Raw genomic sequence first — 19,501 nt, 5'->3', positions numbered from 1 at the left:
CTGCAGCCACGACCAGTGGGCTCTTATATACAGCATTCTAACATACAGTATATAGGAGCCCAGGACGATCTGTATAACATAAAAATCACTTTAATGATACTCACCTAGGGGGACGGTCCGGTCCGATGGGTGTCGCTGCTCTCCGGTCCAGCGCCTCGTCTCTGCTGCAATTGCCGTCCACCTTCGACCCAGCCCAGTATAGATGACACGTCCAACGTCATTCACACTAGCCGGCATTAAGGTCCTGCGCAGGCGCACTTTGATCTGTCCGGTAGAGGGCAGATCAAAGTATTGTAGTGCGCATGCGCAGGCGGTCTTTAACCTTTCCTCGCACCTGCACATTACAGTACTTTGATCTGCCCTAAGCAAGGTAAATCAAAGTGCGCCTGCGCAGGAGTGCAATGCTGGCCTGTGTGGATGACATAAGACATGTCACCCATACTCGGCTGAGTAGAAAGAGGACAGAAATTGCAGCAGACAGGAGGCGTCGGACCGGAGACTGGAGAGCAGCGACACCCATCGAACTGGACCATCCCTGTAGGTGAGTATTATAAAAGTGAGTTTTACATTTTACAGAGCGGCCTTGGTTCTTATATACAGCATTCTAGAATACTGTATTATATAAGAGCTCAGTGGTGGTGGCCGCAACTTGTAGGGTACAAATCTGGTGACAGGTTCCCTTTAAAGTGTGTAGATGAGAATTTTCATGCCCTATGTTGTGTAAAACACAGCGGATTTTCCATAAGCAAATATACAGTAGAAGATCACCTGTTTCCTTACATTATGAGAACTTAGCCTAAGTTCATGTGACTCCCCTGGACTAGTCAGGGTGTCACAGGAAACTACTCCTTCTTCTTATGGTGCAGAACCCGCCCCCCATGGTTCTGGGATCCTAACCTTTGGTATTGCTCCATCAGCATTCACATCCTAGTCACCTCACACCACGGCCACCCGCCTAGGAGTCAGGCAGACTGGTGGGAGGGACTTAGTCAGATCAGTGGTAGCCCTCTGAGAGTGAGGAGCTAGGGGAGTTGTAGCTCCCTGGGAGACTTTGGCTAGGTTGCAGACGGTGGTCTGGGACCGGAGGAGTCGCAAACCCGGTCGCAGGGTATTGGAGAAAGGGGCCAGACTTAGTTTTGGAGAATGGTCGGCACCGGAATATCTAGTAATTGGACTGGTACCGAGCATGGTGGGGTACTGGACCCTAGACCAGGGAGTAGCTTCACACAACCTGATAATTAACCTGTGGAGGATAGTCTCTTCATGAACTTTCCCCAAGAGCTCAGAGATCGATGGCACCAACACAACGAGGGGAATAGGGCTTTCCAACTCATGCGGCCCACTGAAATCCCAAGTGTCAGCCATCGAGAGCACAGCTCCTCTATCAAAATATAGGGAGTGGGACCCTGAAAGCTTCAGGCCAAGGGGTCACTCAGAAACGTCTAACATCAGTGCATGGAGGCAGGTCCTCCAGATTGGTATCAGCAATACCAACGGGAATAGATTCCCGGACGAGCTCCCCAGAGAGGCAGCGGCACTCAGAGACTTGGTTTACTCATGTGTCAGAGTCTATTTAATGGTCGCACTAACATCCACACGGCCTGAGTGCTGCTCCCCCCTGCGTCCTGCCTGCTGTGCGGTCTGCACCACGCTTTCCTGCACCTCCACCATCCAGAGTCCCAGGGCCTTCCCCTACCCGTGGAGGGAACGTCATCTGGCTGCCCCACTCCATCCCCCCGGGTAGTTCCATCGGCAGCGGTGGTACTCTCCTTTACTGCGATCCACGGGTGGCGTCACAAACACTAATTCCCTGTAAATAGACTTTTCCCCCTTTTATTTTCGAGTGTCCGCGAGCCCCCGGGTCCGGAAACCCTCGAGCCCCAGCAACTCCCGGGTCCGAGCAGTTTGTAACGGATCCATTTTTTTTCTTATAGGATCCATTTCAAATGGAATATAAATAGGTAAATAGCAATCAGTTAACAAATTAGTTTTCTATTTATTTCTATGATAAAAAACAGATCTGGCAAAAATCAATATTTTCAAAATGGACAAAAAAATTGTTTTTGCACATTTTTTGCCAATGGATTTTTTGTCCTCCGGCAACGAGGTGGGCGTGTTATTAATGCGGCTGGTCTCCGCCCCTCCACTTATATTGGCAGTCTGCTGTGTGACGTCGCTGTGACGGCGCACGTACCTCCCCCTTAAAAAAGAGGCTGTTTGCCGCCCACAGTGACGTCACTAGGAAGGTAAGTCCGTGTGAGGCGTCCTAGCGATATTGTTCGCCACAGGCAGCGATTTGCCTGTGACGCACAAACGACGAGGGCGGGTGAGATCGCTAGCGATGTCGCAGCGTGTAAAGTGCCCTTTACACCTGGATTTTGCTTCAGATTTCAACCTACGCATTGTAAGGGGAAGTTCATACATTGAATATTTCGGATGAAAAATTCACAAAAAATCCACAAAACCAAATAATTCTGTCCAGTAATCATCCGTTAGAATGGATCCTGCAGAGACCCTTGGGCAAAAAAGTTCTGCTAAGGTCTCTTTCACACGTCTATGCAAAACACTGACGTTTTGCACGGCTGTATTGAAGGTGTTTATGGCCCATCCGTGTGCCATGTTTTTGGCACACTAGTGTTCACCGCGTGCTATCCGTCATAGCACATGGAGAGCAGGAACTTTTTACTCGCCTGTCCCCAGTGCTGATGTCTCCGACACTGCTGTCTCCAATGCTGATGTCTCTGGCGCTGTTTCTTCTAGGTCCACGGTGCAGTGAATATTCATGAGCATAATGAGCGAGACCTTTGAACCCGCAAAATAAACCAAGCATCAGTGATATTTGATGAGGCATACCGTAATTGTTATATAGAGACCGGTAGGGCACTAGGCTAGAAATACTGGTGGGCAAAGGTCGATTTGTGGGGGTCTTTTTACCAATTTTTGGACTTATGAAGGTCAGAAAAGTGAAAAATCTGATGGAAAGTGTGTGTTTGGGTCAAATATGAGTGGTATTGGGGACAAAACTAACGGTTACTTCAGATTTGTGTATAAATACACCAAGTGAAATCCGATAAAAAAATTTGGATTGTACTTGGACCAATATTATTCAATGAGGCAATGCTGATCTGTAATCACATCATGCAGCGTATGGTCACGTGTATCGCATGAGACTGGCCAATGCAAGGCAATGGGTGAGAGCAAAAAAAAGGACGGCACATGGGACCATTCATACATCGTCTGTTATTTATGGATACATTACCCTTCTGTAGCACAGGACAATGTAAACGTAACTGAAAGTGACTATAGAATAATAGGTGCTGAGAAAAAAATACGGACGATAGGCGACAAAATAATTGCACTGTCGCATGACATATGGAATATCAACTTTTCTGGATGAAATTCAGACCAATTTTTTTATATGCAGATGTGTCACACTAGGTACCGAGAAGTACCAAGCGCACGGCAAAAGGGAAGGTAAACCCTGTGTCTAGGGTGAGGGAAGATGGTGACCCGACCAAACCTACTGCTGGTCCCTGGGGTCCCTCACCACCCTAGATAGGTTCCACACGTATGATCCGAGCCGGACACCTGACACTGGGTATCCCTAGAGCTGGGCCCTAAATGGGGAAAAGATGGGATGAGCTCTCCGTCAACCCCACTAAACAACTATAGAAGACACAAGGAGGACACACAGGGGGAATGTGCTTGAACTACTTATCTACAGATTACTCAGGTAGAAGTTCAGAAGAGCTTTCAGCAACGATACCACAGAGGAGTACAAGCCACCTGCTTGCAACCAAGGCTTAAAGAAACTGAAAATATCACCAGCACCAGTCCAAAGAAGGAAGAGGTATTTAAGCACCAAGAGAATACTGATGATCAGCAGTTGGGTGGAAGTTGAGCTCCTGCTGGGTCAAAAAAGGGGAGAGATGAATCCAGCAAGAAAGCTAATATCAATGAATACGGACAGCAGGAACAATGGAAAGTCAAGGAGCATTCTAATCAGCCAGATGCTGGGACCTTCTATAGCCAGAAACCACATGACTGTCTGTCACACGTGACACACACATGACAAGATGTGAGCAAACCCTTAAAAAGGCTGTGCCAAGTTGTACGATCTCCCATGTCACAAGCCAAGGTAGTGTGACGCCCTGGCAGGGCCAGGTAGTCACAGATAGGCCCCGCACAACAACTGTCCCTCACCAGGTAACACACAGCCGACTTGAAACCCTAGTCACCCCCCCTTAGGGAAAGATAGACACACCAGTTGGCGGGACCAAGCGGTTGGGACATGCCCACCTAGGGGTCTAGACAGCCCGGGGCGGGAAAAACAGTCAGTTCTTGTCAGATATTCAATAGAGATAGTTCTGGCACACTGAAAAAATGGATAACATGGGAAAGTAATTCTTTGAATGTTGAATATTCTACATTCAAAGAATTACTTTCCCATGTTATCCATTTTTTCAGTGTGCCAGAACTATCTCTATTGAATTGACTACTTTATTTTTCTGTGCACCTACTATATACACAGCAAGCCAGACATATTCATTTCTCAAGTTCTTGTCAGATAGTCTGTGAAGATCAGGTTGAGAGGAGTGTGGGCTGGAGCTAGGTGTAGCTCCAGCAGAGGAGGTTCAAGTTGAACGGTACCAGGGTTGGAGCCCTGGTGCCTTTGGCTAGGTGGTCTCCGTCAGCAGGAGACGGGAAGACGGCTCGGCAGAACCGAGGTGGACAGGGTTGTAGCCTGCCGGTACCGACACGGGGAACCGACCCGGAAACCGTAGCACACAAAGGGGTACTCGGACCCCGAAGCCAGGACCGGAACCAACGGCCTAGCTAATTAACCGATTGAGGCCAGGATTATAGGTCCTGTCCCACCCAAAGTCCCTCATAGAAGACAACAGCCCACTGATAGGGATAAGAGGTCACCGCCAGGGCCCATAGATCCCACGGGCCAGCGTCTGCGGGCACGGCTCCTCAGGCCACATCCAGCCGGGAGCGGACTTCTGAGTTGCAGACTAGGAAGTCCACCATTTTCACACAGTCAGTGCAGAGGAAAAGGACAGTGACCACCAGCCCGGGTGGGGGAACCTGAATCCAACCGGCCGCGGCGGCCGGCCACCATCACCTTGGTTTACTAAAAGACTCCTGTGATTCTTCTTACTGTGAGTAATCAACCTACTCCCTGCACGTCTGGCACACCGGCCATTCCTGCACAAAGACACTGGGTCCCGGGGCAACCATCCCTACCCATGGAGGGGTTAACATCCAGCTACCACTACATCTCCCCTGGGTGCCCCACAACAGCAGCGGTGGTGTCCCACTTCACTACACACCGTGGGTGGCGTCACAAATCTAATACGGCCTAGCCCGTACATCTACGTCCCCCCTTTTATTCGGCATGTCCGCAAGACCCCCAGGTCCGGTGACCCTCGAGCCACCCACCGCAGGGCTGGATCCGAGCAGCGGCGGCTGCTGGCACGGGGGCGGCACACCCCGAAACTTGGCGTCACGAACAGGATAGTTACCCATTCACCTACCTGGTGGAAGTGCGTCTGGAATTGGACAGTCAGCGGTGATCCGTTGAAACATTTTCAGAAGTTGCCATTTTTGCCGCCATTTTTGGGCGCGAAAAGTACAGCCCAGCGTCTCCTTCCCCGAGAAAGTCCGTGAAGACGAAGCCCCGCCCCCTGGGAAAACGGCCAGAAAGCGAGCCCAGAGGTCGTAAAACGAAACTGATCAGCAGAAGAAGAGAGAGTGCCTGCAAATGACCCAGGGGGAGAAGCGGAGAAATGTCGGCGCCAAATGAAGCTGGTGGTGCAGCGCCCGCCACTGGAGTGGCGGGGCTCCGAAGGGGTAGAGACGGAGTGGCCTTTGATGCGGAGGAGCAGGGCTCGGATCGTTTGCCTGCAGGGACCGCCGCCTGGCTGGAGCAGGAGTTGGCGAGATTCTGTGTCCGGAGAGCCCAATCGTTACATCAGGTGCTCGACTGGAAGGCGGAGGATGATCGCTGTGGTATGGGCCCATGAAAGGCGGGCCACCCCGGCTGTGTCGTGCCAGGATAAAGCCACGCAGACTCCCCCGCCCTCGCTGATATGCCTGGAGCCGGAACCCGCTCCTGATGTAACCGGTGAACCCTGTGTGGCGCAGCTCCTGGAAGAAACGGTGTCGTCAGCGGTCGCACCGCCGTTCCCGCTGGAAGTCCATAGTTACGGGATGTACTGCACCTGGCTGGGGAGCCCTGTTTCCAAACAGCTGATGGAGCCGCACGGCCCTATGCAGCAATGGTAGCGAAACCCGTAAGTCTACCCACAAAAGTTTGAAGTTAACAGTTAAAAGTTTTAAGCTTAAGGAATCACTCCCGTTATACTGTCCTCAACCTTTGTTGAACGTCATCAAGTTCCCCGGGAGATGCCATCCGAAATACAGGGTGGAAGGAGGCGAGGATCTTGTCTGACTTGTTGAACGCCGCTGCGGTCGGAGCCTCAGAGGGCGCCATCAGGGGTCAGAGCCCTTGGTGGAGGATGACAAGAAGTTGTGTTGGAGTGAGGACAGTTATGCGGGCTTTACACGAGACGACCGATCGTGCGATGCATCGTCGGGGTCACGGTTTTCGTGACGCACATCCGGCATCGTACACGATGTCGTCTTGTGTGACACCTCCTAGCGACTGTAATACTATTGTATGAACTGAGGATTTCGATTGCGTTAGGGAAATGACAACCAGAGACGGGTTCTTGGTGCAAAGACGTTTATAATATGCAACCAACAATATGTACACAGAACATAAACACAGTAAATACCTGCCAGGTTTGGAGCAAAGGAGAATTCCCGGGGCCGCGCACCGGACTCCCCCAGGGAGACCACCAGGAGCGAACCCCTATACAGGGGCTGTCTGGCGATCACCCCAGAAGGCCTAAATGCGCAGCAGCCGGGACACGAAAGGGCAACAGGTATAGTCCAAAAATGTCCGTACGTAATGTGAGTCCTAGGGTGGATATGAAACGGAAGGAACCGGGCAGAAGTGCTGACCAGAACCGGTAGACGGAGTCCGGGCACAGCTTGATGAGACCAGGTGAAGTCCAGAGCCGGTGTCGGGTGTTTCAACAGGATCCAAATAGCAATCAGGAACCAAGAGCAGCAGGGCAGGAGTAGACAGGAAGCAGTATACTCAGGCAACTAGACTAAGCTTAGGGGCAGGCTTTTAAACAGATGAACAGGAAGTAGGGCAACAGAACAGAAAGCTCCATGTTAACAAAGGGCAAGATCCTTCAGAAGAAAACTGAAAATCCCTCACAGCGACGCAGTATCGCTCACAAATCGTGAGTCGTGTACTCATCGCTAGGTTTCATAAAATTGTTAATTAAAATGGCGCCAGTTGTTCATCGTTTCTGTGGCATCACACGTTGCTCCGTGTGACACCATAGGAACGATGAACACTGCTTACCTGCGTCCCGTGGCACCCGCCGGCTATGTGGAAGGAAGGAGGTGGGCGGGATATTTAGATCCCGCTCATCTCCTCCCCTCCGCTTCTATTAGCCGGCTGCTGTGTGACGTCGCTGTGACGCCGAACGTCCCTCCCCCTTCAGGAAGTGGACGTTCATCGCCCACAGCGAGGTCATCCGGAAGGTAAGTGCGTGTGACGGGGGTTAAACGAGTTTGTGCGCCACAGGCAGTGATTTGCCCGTGATGCAAAAACGACGGGGGCGGGTACGATTGCTCGTGCTATCGCACGATAGATCGACTCGTGTAAAGCAGGCTTTACAGTAAAATGATACAGCGCTCCGTTCTTGTTGAACGTCTTCACCCCTGTATGTTACAAGTGAAGAGGCCATCAGGGGTAGGAGCCCCTGGTGGAGGATGGAGCCCGGTCCAGAGGAGCAACCGTACCCGCACTGCAGGCAGTGGAGAAGGGATTTTTATAGACAGTGTCACCCGTGAATGATGGTGGCATTGGGGATCCGTGCTGCCCTGTGGTGGTCTGAGGGGCAGTTGCAAGAGGAGGCTGTTCCGGCAGCGGAGTTTAAGTTTTACAATTGACCACCCTTCTCACCCTGCAGCAGTCTCTGGAGAGGCTGATTGGAGGAAGGGCCTGCGGTAGAGTCGGCCGAGGCCCAGTCACTAGCGAAACCGGTGGCTAACCTCCAGGCTAGGGGTCCCCTGGACGTGGGGCCCTTGAAAAAGGACTGCCGAGTAAGGAACTTTTTACCCGGCCCGTACGGGCAACACCCGAACCAAACCTGGACTTGGGCAAGGGGTGCCAACCTGTGTTTTAGAGGTGGCATCAGGGTTAGGTTGTTTTGAGTGGGTGAGGAGAGAAGGACCCGGTCCGTCCCGTCCCGGTTTTATATGTGCAACGTTTAAGAAAAGTGCCTCCCGTAAGGGAAGAATAGTTTGTAAAAATGTTAATATGCTTGTAACTTTTTTACCTTTTTCATCTTTCAGTTCCAGTTTAATAAATGGTGGTGGTCGGACAGCACGCGGACGGTCTATATTAAACCAAGGGGGAATGTGACGCCCTGGCAAAACCAGGCCCCGCACAACATCTATCCCTCACCAAGTAACACACAGCCGACCTGAAACCCTAGTCACCCCCCCTTAGGGAAAGATAGACACACCAGTGGGCGGGACCAGGCGATTGGGACACGCTCACCTAGGGGTCTAGACAGCTCGGGGCGGGAGAACAGACAGTCTAAGTCAGAGCAGTTTGTAGTTCAAGTTGAGAGGAGTGTGGGCTGGAGCTAGGTCTAGCTCCAGCAGAGGAGGTTCAAGTTGAACGGTACCAGGGTTGGAGCCCTGGTGCCTTTGGCTAGGTGACAGACGGTGGTCTCCGTCAGCAGGAGACGGGAAGACGGCTCGGCAGAACCGAGGTGGACCGGAACAGAGTTGTAGCCCGCCGGTACCGACACGGGGAACCGACCCGGAAACCGTAGCACAAAAGGGGGTACTTGGACCCTGAAAGCAGGACTAGAACCAACGGCCTAGCTAATTAACCGATTGGGGCCAGGATTATAGGTCCTGTCCCCCGCAAAGTCCCTCATAGAAGACAACAGCCCACTGATAGGGATAAGAGGTCACCGCCAGGGCCCATAGATCCCACGGGAGAGCGTCTGCGGGCACGGCTCCTCAGGCCACATCCAGCCGGGAGCGGACTCCTGAGTTCCATACTAGGAAGTCCACCATTGTTACACAGTCAGTGCAGAGGAAAAGGACAGTGACCACCAGCCCGGGTGGGGGAACCTTAATGCAACTGGCCGCGGCGGCTGGCCACCATCACCTTGGTTTACTAAAAGACTCGTGTGATTCTTCTTACAGTGAGTAACCAACTAATTCCCTGCACGTCCGGGCACATCAGCCATTACTGCCCCCTGCACAAAGACACTGGGTCCCGGACAACCATCCCTACCCACGGAGGGGTTAACATCCAGCTGCCACTACATCTCCCCCCCCGGGTGCCCCACAACAGCAGCGGTGGTGTCCCACTTCACCACACACCGTGGGTGAAGTCACAAACCTAATAGAGCCTAGCCCGTACATCTATGTCCCCCTTTTTATTCAGTGTGTCCGCGAGACCCCCAGGTCCGGTGACCCTCGAGCCACCCACAGCAGGGCCGGATCCGAGCAGCGGCGGCTACTGGCATGGGGGCGGCACAGAAGATTGACTTATGGGACAGCAATGAAGTTTTTGGTTTGTGCCACGTGAAGGCCTCCTCCAATGGCCCTGTGTCGCTCCTCTGCCTCCGATGTTGATGGGATGCATACAGAAGATTTTTTTCTTTATGATTCCTGTACAGTCTGAAAAACAATATCATGGCACGTGACTTTAAACACTTCATTACCGATATAGACTAATTATATGGAGACTAGGGGTGCCGCCATAAAGACTCTGTAGCGGCCACCTCACCAGGAGGATCAGGGAACCCCCCATTTTGCGAATAGGGTTAAGTCCTTAAGGTGGGACCCCCCCATCTATCAGATAATAAGAGTCCAAGGTGGGAATACCCCTTTAAATTAGCCAATAGGAGCAGAGAACTACCGGCAAGGATACATTGTAACAGGGAGAAGCGTATCTCATGGACTTCGCTGTTGTGCAGCCACGTGCCGTGTTCTATCCAGAGTCCTAATCGTGTTAAACCTGAAACCAATGTTTACTCTCCATAAACTAGAATTTATAGGTCTCTATAGCCCCTGCTCCAGGAAGGAAAAGAAATGCATTAGATTTTTATCGATTCAGTAAGGAAAAAAAACATCTCAAACATCTTACGCAGTCGTTATGGAAAGCAATGATGGGAAACGCTGCAAAGAAACAAGAGAAATCAGAAAGCAAACAGTGTATGGAACAGTATCTATAATCGGGGAATGTGCTGCCATCGGACAAATCAGGCAAAATTCTGCATCTGGTTATCATGAGGGCAATGGTGTAACTATCGGGGGGTCGCATTGGTCACAAGTACAAAAATCAATGTCCAGAGAGCCCATGGACCCTCAAGCCACATTAGGTGTGCACAAACAAGGTCCTGATGAAGGATGATGTCCGGACATTGTGCGTGGTGCTGAAGCAAGCTCATTGGAGGTGAGAGAATCTGCTGAAGGCATATTAGAATGAATTTCTTGAATTTGGCCTTGAAATTCAATTAGCATCTTCCGGGAAGAGGGTATGATGCCCGTCACAAGGTGGCGCTAGACACTACTTGCATAAATGTGAATGGTGAGGTAGTCACACAAGCCAAGAGGTAGTGACAGGACACTGGGAGCAGACAGAGATGAAGTCAAGTTACAAGCCGAGGGTCAGGATTCCAGGAGAGTACGTATAGGGTACAAGAAGCAGATGGGGACATAGTCAAGAGGAGGTCTGAGGTCAGAAGCCAGGAGGTAACAACAAGAACATGGAGACAGGCAGAGAACAATCAACAACAGTCCAGAGTCGAGAGCCAAGATTAGATCACTAAACATTACGGGAGCCGAGAGCACTACTGTATAACAGGAAGTACGACTGGCGACGTTCCGGGTGAGCCTGCTCCCTAATGAAGCAGAGCAATCACCTGGAACGAGGAGCATCTATGCAGGCACCTCCCAGGACCAGTATACAACACAGAGCTGAGAGACAACCTGTCCTGAGGTGTACAAGACAAACAGCAGAGCATCCAAACCTACAAAACGCTCTGCATGAAGGAACAGTAAGTACTGACTCTGCAGGAGAACATTGCACAAGATGGTCCACGCATCAGAACTGTGACAGAGGGGTTTAAAAAAAAAAAAATGTTATACTCTCCTCTTTTCTGCTCTCCCTCATACCTCTCCTTCTATCACCGGTCCACCAATGGACTCCTCTGTCTTCTCTCTTCTGTCTTCTCCGCTTTTCAGGTTGCCAGTCCGGCCATTCTTCATTAGGCCCCACGTAGAGCAAAATGCACCCCATGCGACACTGAAGACTAGGAGCCCGGTATGGGAAGAAGATAGAGGAGCAAGTGGAGGACTGGCAGTGGCAGGGAAGGTATGGGGAGGGCCAAGAACAGATGAGTATAAGATTTTTTTGCAACCCCTCCAAGATCCTCAGAAACCATTAAAATGGTGGCTAGATCTAGATGGCTCTGTCTCCTCTTCTTAGGAAACACCAGAGAGTAAAGGTGGTGTTACATGCTACGATTTATCTGACGATATGTCGTCGGGGTCACGGATTCCATGACGCACATCCGGCATCGTTAGCGACGTCGTTGCATGTGACACCTACGTGCGACTCCGAACGATCGCAAATAGGTTGAAAATCGTTGATCGTTGACACGTCGTTCACTTTCAAAATATTGTTCGTCGTTTGGAACGCAGCAGACATATTGGTACATTTGACAGCCTACCAACGACGAACAACATCCACACGACCGCCTTGGTCAAACAATATATCGCTGAACAATGTAGCGTCGTTTGTGAGATGTGTACGTGTGACCGCTACTAAACGACCTATAAGAGATCTCGGCAAATCGGAACTACGATCTGGGCGTGTCACATCGCTAACGAGATCGTCAGATAAATCGTAGCGTGTAAAGCGGCCTTTAAAGGCGGCAGATAGATTAGTGTATTTGTTATCTGTAACCAGGTAAACACATAGCTCTGCATGGGAACTGTATACAGGCCAGTTTTAATCAAGACGATTTGTCATGTTGCTTGCATTCATATGTAGGCCACGACACATGGAGCATATGCTAGTAGACATATTATCTATTCCTACCTGTTAGGAGTAAGAAGATGAGGAGGGAGGGCGGTGTCGTTCCATCGAGTCTTCCTTCAGCTTCTCCTGTCTCAAAGTATAGGGAATGATTTACTAAACGGCGACCCTCAAAAGCAGTTAGCCTCGTAACAGCTGAGCTCCCGATACCGAGGAGCCTTCTTTTTAATCTTAATCAACACCAATGAGTTGGAATTGCTCCGTGTAACTAAATCTTTGTAACTAATAAAGTACTGTAAGTGAAAAGTGTCTCTCTGCATTATGGGAAGAGAGGAACTTGTCAAATTCTAATCACTTCAGGCTTGACATGACCTTTGCGCTATACTCGAGGAAGGAAAATAAGTCTTGGAGCCGTCTCGGATCCAGCGTTGCATTATCTCAAGCATCTGAATAATCAAACTACAAAAATGATGAAGAGTGAAGTCTGGAGCCAGGCGCTCTCCGCTCATCAGAATGTGGCGTACATTGCTCTACTGTAATAGGATAGACAAGACTGACCAATGTATGGGATCTTTGCTTTATGTAGTAGTAGTTTCTACATGAGCCCTTTTGGCCACTCATAAATGTGTATTTTTTATAAATATTTATGCCTTTTTGAAATTTAAACCTTCCCTATCTTCTGCCTACAACCACAAAGGTTTAACCAAGCCAGTGTGTCAAGTAGTGACTATTCGGAAGTTTGGCGCATGGCTCAACACACAACAAAACAAGAGGTACACTGGAGACACTATACCAATGGTGGGCCCTAGCTCTAATGAGGGGGGAGATGGGACACCTCCTGCTCTCACCTGCAGCTATTCCCTACATTCCTGCACCTGCAGCCAAGCAGGATACTTGAAACCCTGGCAGACCCTGTAACAACCCTGGCTAGTGAGCTGGCAGGTGAGGAATCCTAGCCCCACTGATGCACTAATACAACACCAGGGAAAGGAAAGACAGACAGGGGATAACAACAATAGACAACATCCAACTCACTGCTGCAGTCAGAACCAGGACTTGCAGCCTACACAGCAACTTGTCATAAGGGCTCCACCAGCTCCTTCCATCTCAAGGCCTAGCATTGAAATGGAATCAAAATAACCGTCACTCTCTACTGGGAGAAGAGGGTATATTTAGGGACTGGGAGTGGTCCCAAACCGATAGCACCTGAGGAGAGATAATGAGAATGCTGCTGGCAAGGAGAAACTGATATTAACCCTTAGCTCTCCAAGAGAAAGGAAACTACATTTAATAAATAGTCTTACACAACAAATGCAAGACTCTAGGCCAGAATGTTTCTCTAGTCTGATACAGAAGAGTGTCAGCCATGACACAGTAATTGACCCAAAATTATCTCTGCATGGATTTGTCTTCTGATGGACTCTTGGTGTCCATTATTGAGCATTGGCACAATTAATGATGCTCTCTTTCGCCGGTGTGTTCTTAACCAGAACTATTCACGGTCATGGTTAGATGACTGTGGTCACCTAGATATAGCGTACCATGGAAGATGAGGTAGTATAAATGGCTAAATCAAGTATGACAATGATTGACTCTAAAGTCAACCCCACTAGTGCTGTCTTCTGCTGGACATTTAGGATTCGTGATTACATCAGAACCTAAGCCCAATGAAGGATCCACTTGTGCTCTAATGGGCCAGTCTATCCTTGCACAGAACTATTGTAAGCCTTGGCCTTATGACAGTGTCCTAAACATCATCCGGCTGCCACAGAAAATTGGAGTACTAAGTATTGCCAGTAATTGACTTCACAGGTACTTCCGAAATGGTTATCTTCTAAATTACATAGAGAGCCCATTATTGAGCCAGAGTCTGGTCACAATGTAGTATTCTATGGTACACTGGTCCACCAGTCTCTCCTTGGTCAAAACTATTGGAGGCAATGGTCAAATGATCACAGTGCTCTGTAGAAAGTGCCACAAAAGATCAGAAAGTAAAAGGTATTAATCCATACACAGCCAGTGGTTGACTCCAAAGTTACATTGCCATTTGGTTTTCTTCGGCTGAAGCTTTGCGCTACATTATTGTGTCAGTTTCAGAGCACCATAAAGGATCCACCTAAAGGATCCTCTACTTGGCCAGAACTATTGGAGGCACCGATCACATGACCAAAGGTGCCTGGACATAAAAGGCTACAGAGGATGAGGGAGTACAAATGGTTAGCCCATCACTGACCTGTGATTGACCCAAAGTTACCTCCACATATGGTTGTCTACTGCTGGAGATTAGAGAATCCTATAGTAAGCTAGTCATCCATCTGACCTTGGCCGGAAATATTGGTGGCAAAGGCCTCACAACTAAAGTCATGTAGACATAGTACCAGAGTATGAAACAATACCAAGGGTAGCCCAAGCATGGCCCTTGATTGACTCTAAAGTCACCCCAACATGGACTTGTCTCCTGCTTGGAGCTTTGAGGTGAATTATTATATCAGAACATTGAATTACAAGAGGACTCTTCAGTATTTCGATGGACCAGTCTATCCAGGCTATAACTATTGCAGATCACAGTCAGATGACCACAGTCATCTGGGAATACATATGTGGACAAAGCTCCAAATGACACAGGCTTTATTATAGTTGTAGTGTAGTTATATTTAAAGGGAGGCATGAGGATTTTATACCTTACACTACTAATCACACGTGCTGTATATGTACAGATTCCCTCTTTTAATGGCCTTCAGCTCTATCTTGAGCCATGGCTACTTGATGGATGAATACCTGTAAGAAGATCGATCTTGTGCAAGCCTAGAGAGGTCCACCAGGGTCCTTTCCACCATGATCTTGATAGCATCAAGTCATTGGGTTGCTGGTCTTCCTCTTTCTCCTTCTATTTTTCCGACCATGAAGTTCCTTCAGGCTGCGTAAATCCATACTTTGATTTTAGAAATTAATTTTGACATTTCTCAACAATTTTTTGCATTGAAATCTCATGCATATGAGCTGCAAGTGCTTCAAGTTGGGAAACTGCACTTGCAGCTCTCCTGCCCTCCTTTCTTATTCCCTTCTCGTCACCTGTCTCCTGTCTCTGACTGACAGGTCACTTGTTTCAGTGATCTACTTTCCAACCAAGATCTTTGGAAAGCATTGTTAATGCCAGGGGTCAATTCATGACGCTGCTCTGTGCTTGCGCAGCCCCATTCACTAACAGCACTTGTGAGAGATCTCCATCAGGGAAAAGGTTACTGAAACAATAGTGATGGAACCAGGCAAGGAATAGGGAGGAAGGGCTGGAAACCTGCACTTGCGACTGGTTTGCATAACATGTCAACAATGGATTTCTGTGATGTAAACTTGGGTGCAAGCTCTAGTACATTTAGTACTGAGAGTTTCAGGGTGCGTCAGGGTTTTATGAGCAGCCGGAGAGATTTAAGGGTCTGGCTGCTCACATAACCCCACTCATGGGTGTGATACCTGTGTTAAAATGGACACTGTTTGTCTCACACATGATCTGTGTGTGGAGGTTGCTACACCTCTAGTGGGATACCTCTATATAGAAGCGGATCATTTCCCAGCGGGCGAGCCTGCAGACAAAAATGACTTGTTATTTTCCGTTCCTTTATGTCAGAGTAAGGCTTGCTTTATCTTTCCTTCTGGCTTCCTGGAGAGCGGTATATGTGAATTTAAATAAACCAGGAGGACTTATTATGTGAAAAGCGTGCCTGTCATTACCTTAAGTAGCAGCCGAGTGAGTAGCACCATCGTCAAAACCTCTAAATGAGAATGGCCAAATTGTGCCCAAATTGTCAATATTTAGTGTGGCCACCATTATTTTCCAGTTCTGCCTTAACTCTCTTGGACCTAGAGGTCACTAGAGCTTCACAGGAGCCGCTGGATCCTCTTCCATCCTCCATGATGACATCACGGAGCTGGTGGACGGTAGAGACCTTGGGCTCCTCCATCTCCAGTCTGAGGAGGCTCCAGAGATGCTCCATAGGGTTTAGGTCTGGAGACATTTGGCAAGTTCAGCACCGTTACCTTCAATTTCTTGACCAAGATAGTGGTCATCTTGGAGGTGTTTAGCGTTGTTATCAGGGGCGTAACGATAGTGGTTGGAGAGGTCGACGTACATGACCCTGGTGACCCCAGCCCCTACTTTAGCTGGTTGTGCGTCTGAAGTAGTATTGTCAGTACAATTATGTCGATACCAAACTAGTATAGGTGGGGGGTTTTTTAGTGGTAAAATAAAATTTAGAATTTTGTAGAGATGAGGGAAACTATTTTCAGGGCCCTCATCACAATTGTAGGTCAGAGCATGGATGCTGGAAGGTAGGAGAAGGTTAAGAGGGTCAACGGATTTGGGTCCAGTGAAATGATTTACTCGTATGTAGAAATTAGTCAATAAAAAAATATTGGTTTGTTTCCATTTATCCTCATCTAGGAACTTATGTTCTTTTATTCTTTCTTTTGGTTTACAGTATTACTATAAAGGTTAATTAATATTATATTTTGATAGATCAGAATGTTCTTCAGAAATCCCTGGCATCTCAAGATAGACTTGCAGGTTGTGGATGATGGGTGCCTGGATTGATGCTCCCCTTGGGTTAAATGACATTAGTGCCGCTGTAAAGGGGGCTTTACACGCTACGATATCGTTAATGTTTGGTCGTCGGGGTCAAGTTGTTAGTGATGCACATCCGGCGTCATTGACGGTATCGCAGCGTGTGACACTGACCAGCGACCTTAAGCGACCTCAAAAATGGTGAAAATCGTTCACCATGGAGAGGTCGTCCCAAACTCAAAAATCGGTAAGGGTTGTTTATCTAGGTGGTTCATCGCTCATGCGGCAGCACACATCGCTATGTGTGACACCGCAGGAGCGAGGAACGTCTCCTTACCTGCCGCCGGCCACAATGCGGAAGGAAGGAGGTGGGCGGGATGTTACGTCCTGCTCATCTCCGCCCCTCCGCTTTGATTGGCCGGCCGCTTAGTGACGTTGCGGTGACGTCGCTGTGATGCCGAACGTCCCTTCCCCTTGAAGGAGGGATTGTTCGGCAGTCACAGCGACGCCGCCGACCAGGTAAGTATGTGTGACGCTGCCGTAGTGATAATGTTCGCTACGGCAGCGATCACAAACAATCGCATGCACGACGGGGGCGGGTACTTACACGCTCGCTATCGCTACAAATTGCTAGCGATATCGCTACCGTGTAAAGCCCCCTTAAGAGATGGACAGACAGCATTTAAGGGGTTCGCATCAGCAAGCTATGATCTCCACTCTTTCATGCAGATTTTGCCTGTATAATACACCCAGCGTTAACCAAGCATGGTGCAGGAACAGCTCCTGAGCCCGCTTCATACACCTGCAACCGACATGTAAGGTGGATGTCAGGAAGGGTTATTATTTTGTGGGGGCAATTTTCCTATTGGTCATTTAGTGTTGTTAAATGGGTAGTCTCATAAAAGATGACACAGAGTCATACAGTTGTGACTCCAAACTATGGGGCACGTTGGTATCATGCAAGGTGCGGATCCGCGTTTAAGGATCACTAATACACAACCCACCATGCATCACTCTGATCGGCACCTGCAGTTTGCTACTACTTGATTGGATTCTGTACACACTTCCAACAAGCAACCTGGTTTCTGTAAGTAGCTCTGTACTGTCGGGCGTCGGTTGTTTTATTTACCACTGCTTCTGGCATTTTACAAATGAATGCCTCCTGGAACAGTGTCTGGCTTCTCAGTGAACCAGGTTTGCTAATCACCATTTCCAGCTGGTCTCCTCCTACTTAAGTCTGGGGAGTTTTCTGTACCATCGCTGAAGATAGTTTCTGCTTGCAGTTGCGATATCCTGGCGTCCGTGGCATTCCGCTATTTGGTGACAAGCAATTTGTTGTTTGCTTTGTTTGGGAGCTCCCTGGTGTGAATTACTCCTACCTCTTTTGGTTTATTCTCTCTGGTGTCATTTTGTTTCTCCTCTGTGGTTACTTGCTGTTTGAGTGAGTTTCAGTTTTATCCTTGTCTGTGCCTTGGGTAGGTTGTTACATTATGTCCAGCCCATCCCTAGGTTGATGGTACGGGGGAAGGTATTAGGACAGGGCCGAACTGGACACAGGGCCAGTCTGGGGAGGGACCTTGACCTCCCTACCATCAAGGATACCTCCAGGGCCCACAGTCTTAGGGCCAGCTTAGCACCCCTTGCCAGTTGGTCCCCTCCAGTAAATGTATGTGAAATGAGACCTTCCCGAGCCATAATGTAGCAACCAGGGATATGGGGTACTCGGTTTTGGGCAGTGTCTCTAAAGGGAATGTCATGATGGTGGCCGTTACCCGGTTCCATGTCCTGGGCCTTTTTTGTAATTGTAGATATTTACAGGGAATTTATGAATAGAGTTTCTCGTGGCACCACTTGTGGTGTTGAGGCTAAGTGTAGGGAGCCGCCACTGCAGGGTTTTGCTGGGGCTGATGGAATGTACAGCTCTGATGACTTGGACCCTCCACAAGTAGGGTATTACCCCAGCAGGTGTATGGTGCGGAGGACATCGGAAGAAGGAGTCCAGACCCAGACATGTATTCAGTGCAACTGGTTTACTCACTTTTCGGGTGTTAACTGGTTGACCGAGGCCGGCTGCTTTCGCCTCCAGGTCCCCTTCGTCCCAGTGCCAGTCTGGTTCTCTGGTACCTTCTTCCCCTGCACCAGTCTCTGGTAAGTGGGTCCCCATGGTATGGAACACTAGGGGTCCCCAGTCTGTGGTGTCTCCACCTCTGTCCGCCTGACGGTAGCGTGAACCCTGTGGGGTTGGAGTCTCTGGTCCTGTCCCCGATTCTCCCTTTGCTACTGAGTCTTCAGATTCTTTAGGGTCAGCAAGGTCATTGATGATCCCCTTTGCTGTGCAGGTGTTAACAGATCGGCTTGAAGCTCTTTCCTGTCCTAGGGTCCTGTACCCTGTTGGTGCGTAGTTCCGGGAGTACTCCACTGGCAACCACCTCTCCTGGGTACCAGGTCACCGTCAACCTGAGTCAGGATGCTCCTCAGTCACACCATCCACCTTCACCAGATTTAGACTGACTTCTGATTACTCTCCACAGTCTGCCCCTCCCACCTGGTCAACTAGTGGACTGGAGTGGCTCCACCTTTAGGCGGCCATCCATTGGTCTTACCCTAGCTAGATACCATTGTAAGGGTGATTTGTTGGGGTAACTGGGATTACCTGGGTTTTTGGTGTTACCTGCACTAGGGTTCTGGGTCCCTAAGGGGGTAGGCCCTGCATCCTGGTGGAGATGCAGAACCTTGTAGTACCCTGAGGTGTTCAGGGGCGCTACAATAACAGCTGACTACTA

At 49.3% G+C, this 19,501-nt stretch overlaps 1 protein-coding gene across 3 annotated transcripts in view; it reads right to left on the bottom strand.

Moving 5' to 3' along the window:
- Positions 1 to 19,501, bottom strand: part of ESRRG (estrogen related receptor gamma) — a 1,119,561-nt gene that overhangs the window by 763,146 nt on the left and 336,914 nt on the right. The gene's annotated exons all lie outside the window — the stretch shown is intronic.

The sequence above is a fragment of the Anomaloglossus baeobatrachus genome, chromosome 3 (genome assembly GCF_048569485.1).
Source record: "Anomaloglossus baeobatrachus isolate aAnoBae1 chromosome 3, aAnoBae1.hap1, whole genome shotgun sequence".
Classification (NCBI taxonomy): Eukaryota; Metazoa; Chordata; class Amphibia; order Anura; family Aromobatidae; genus Anomaloglossus; species Anomaloglossus baeobatrachus.
The sequence above is the reverse complement of the archived record's forward strand: the minus strand, read 5'-3'. Positions and strand labels throughout refer to the sequence as shown.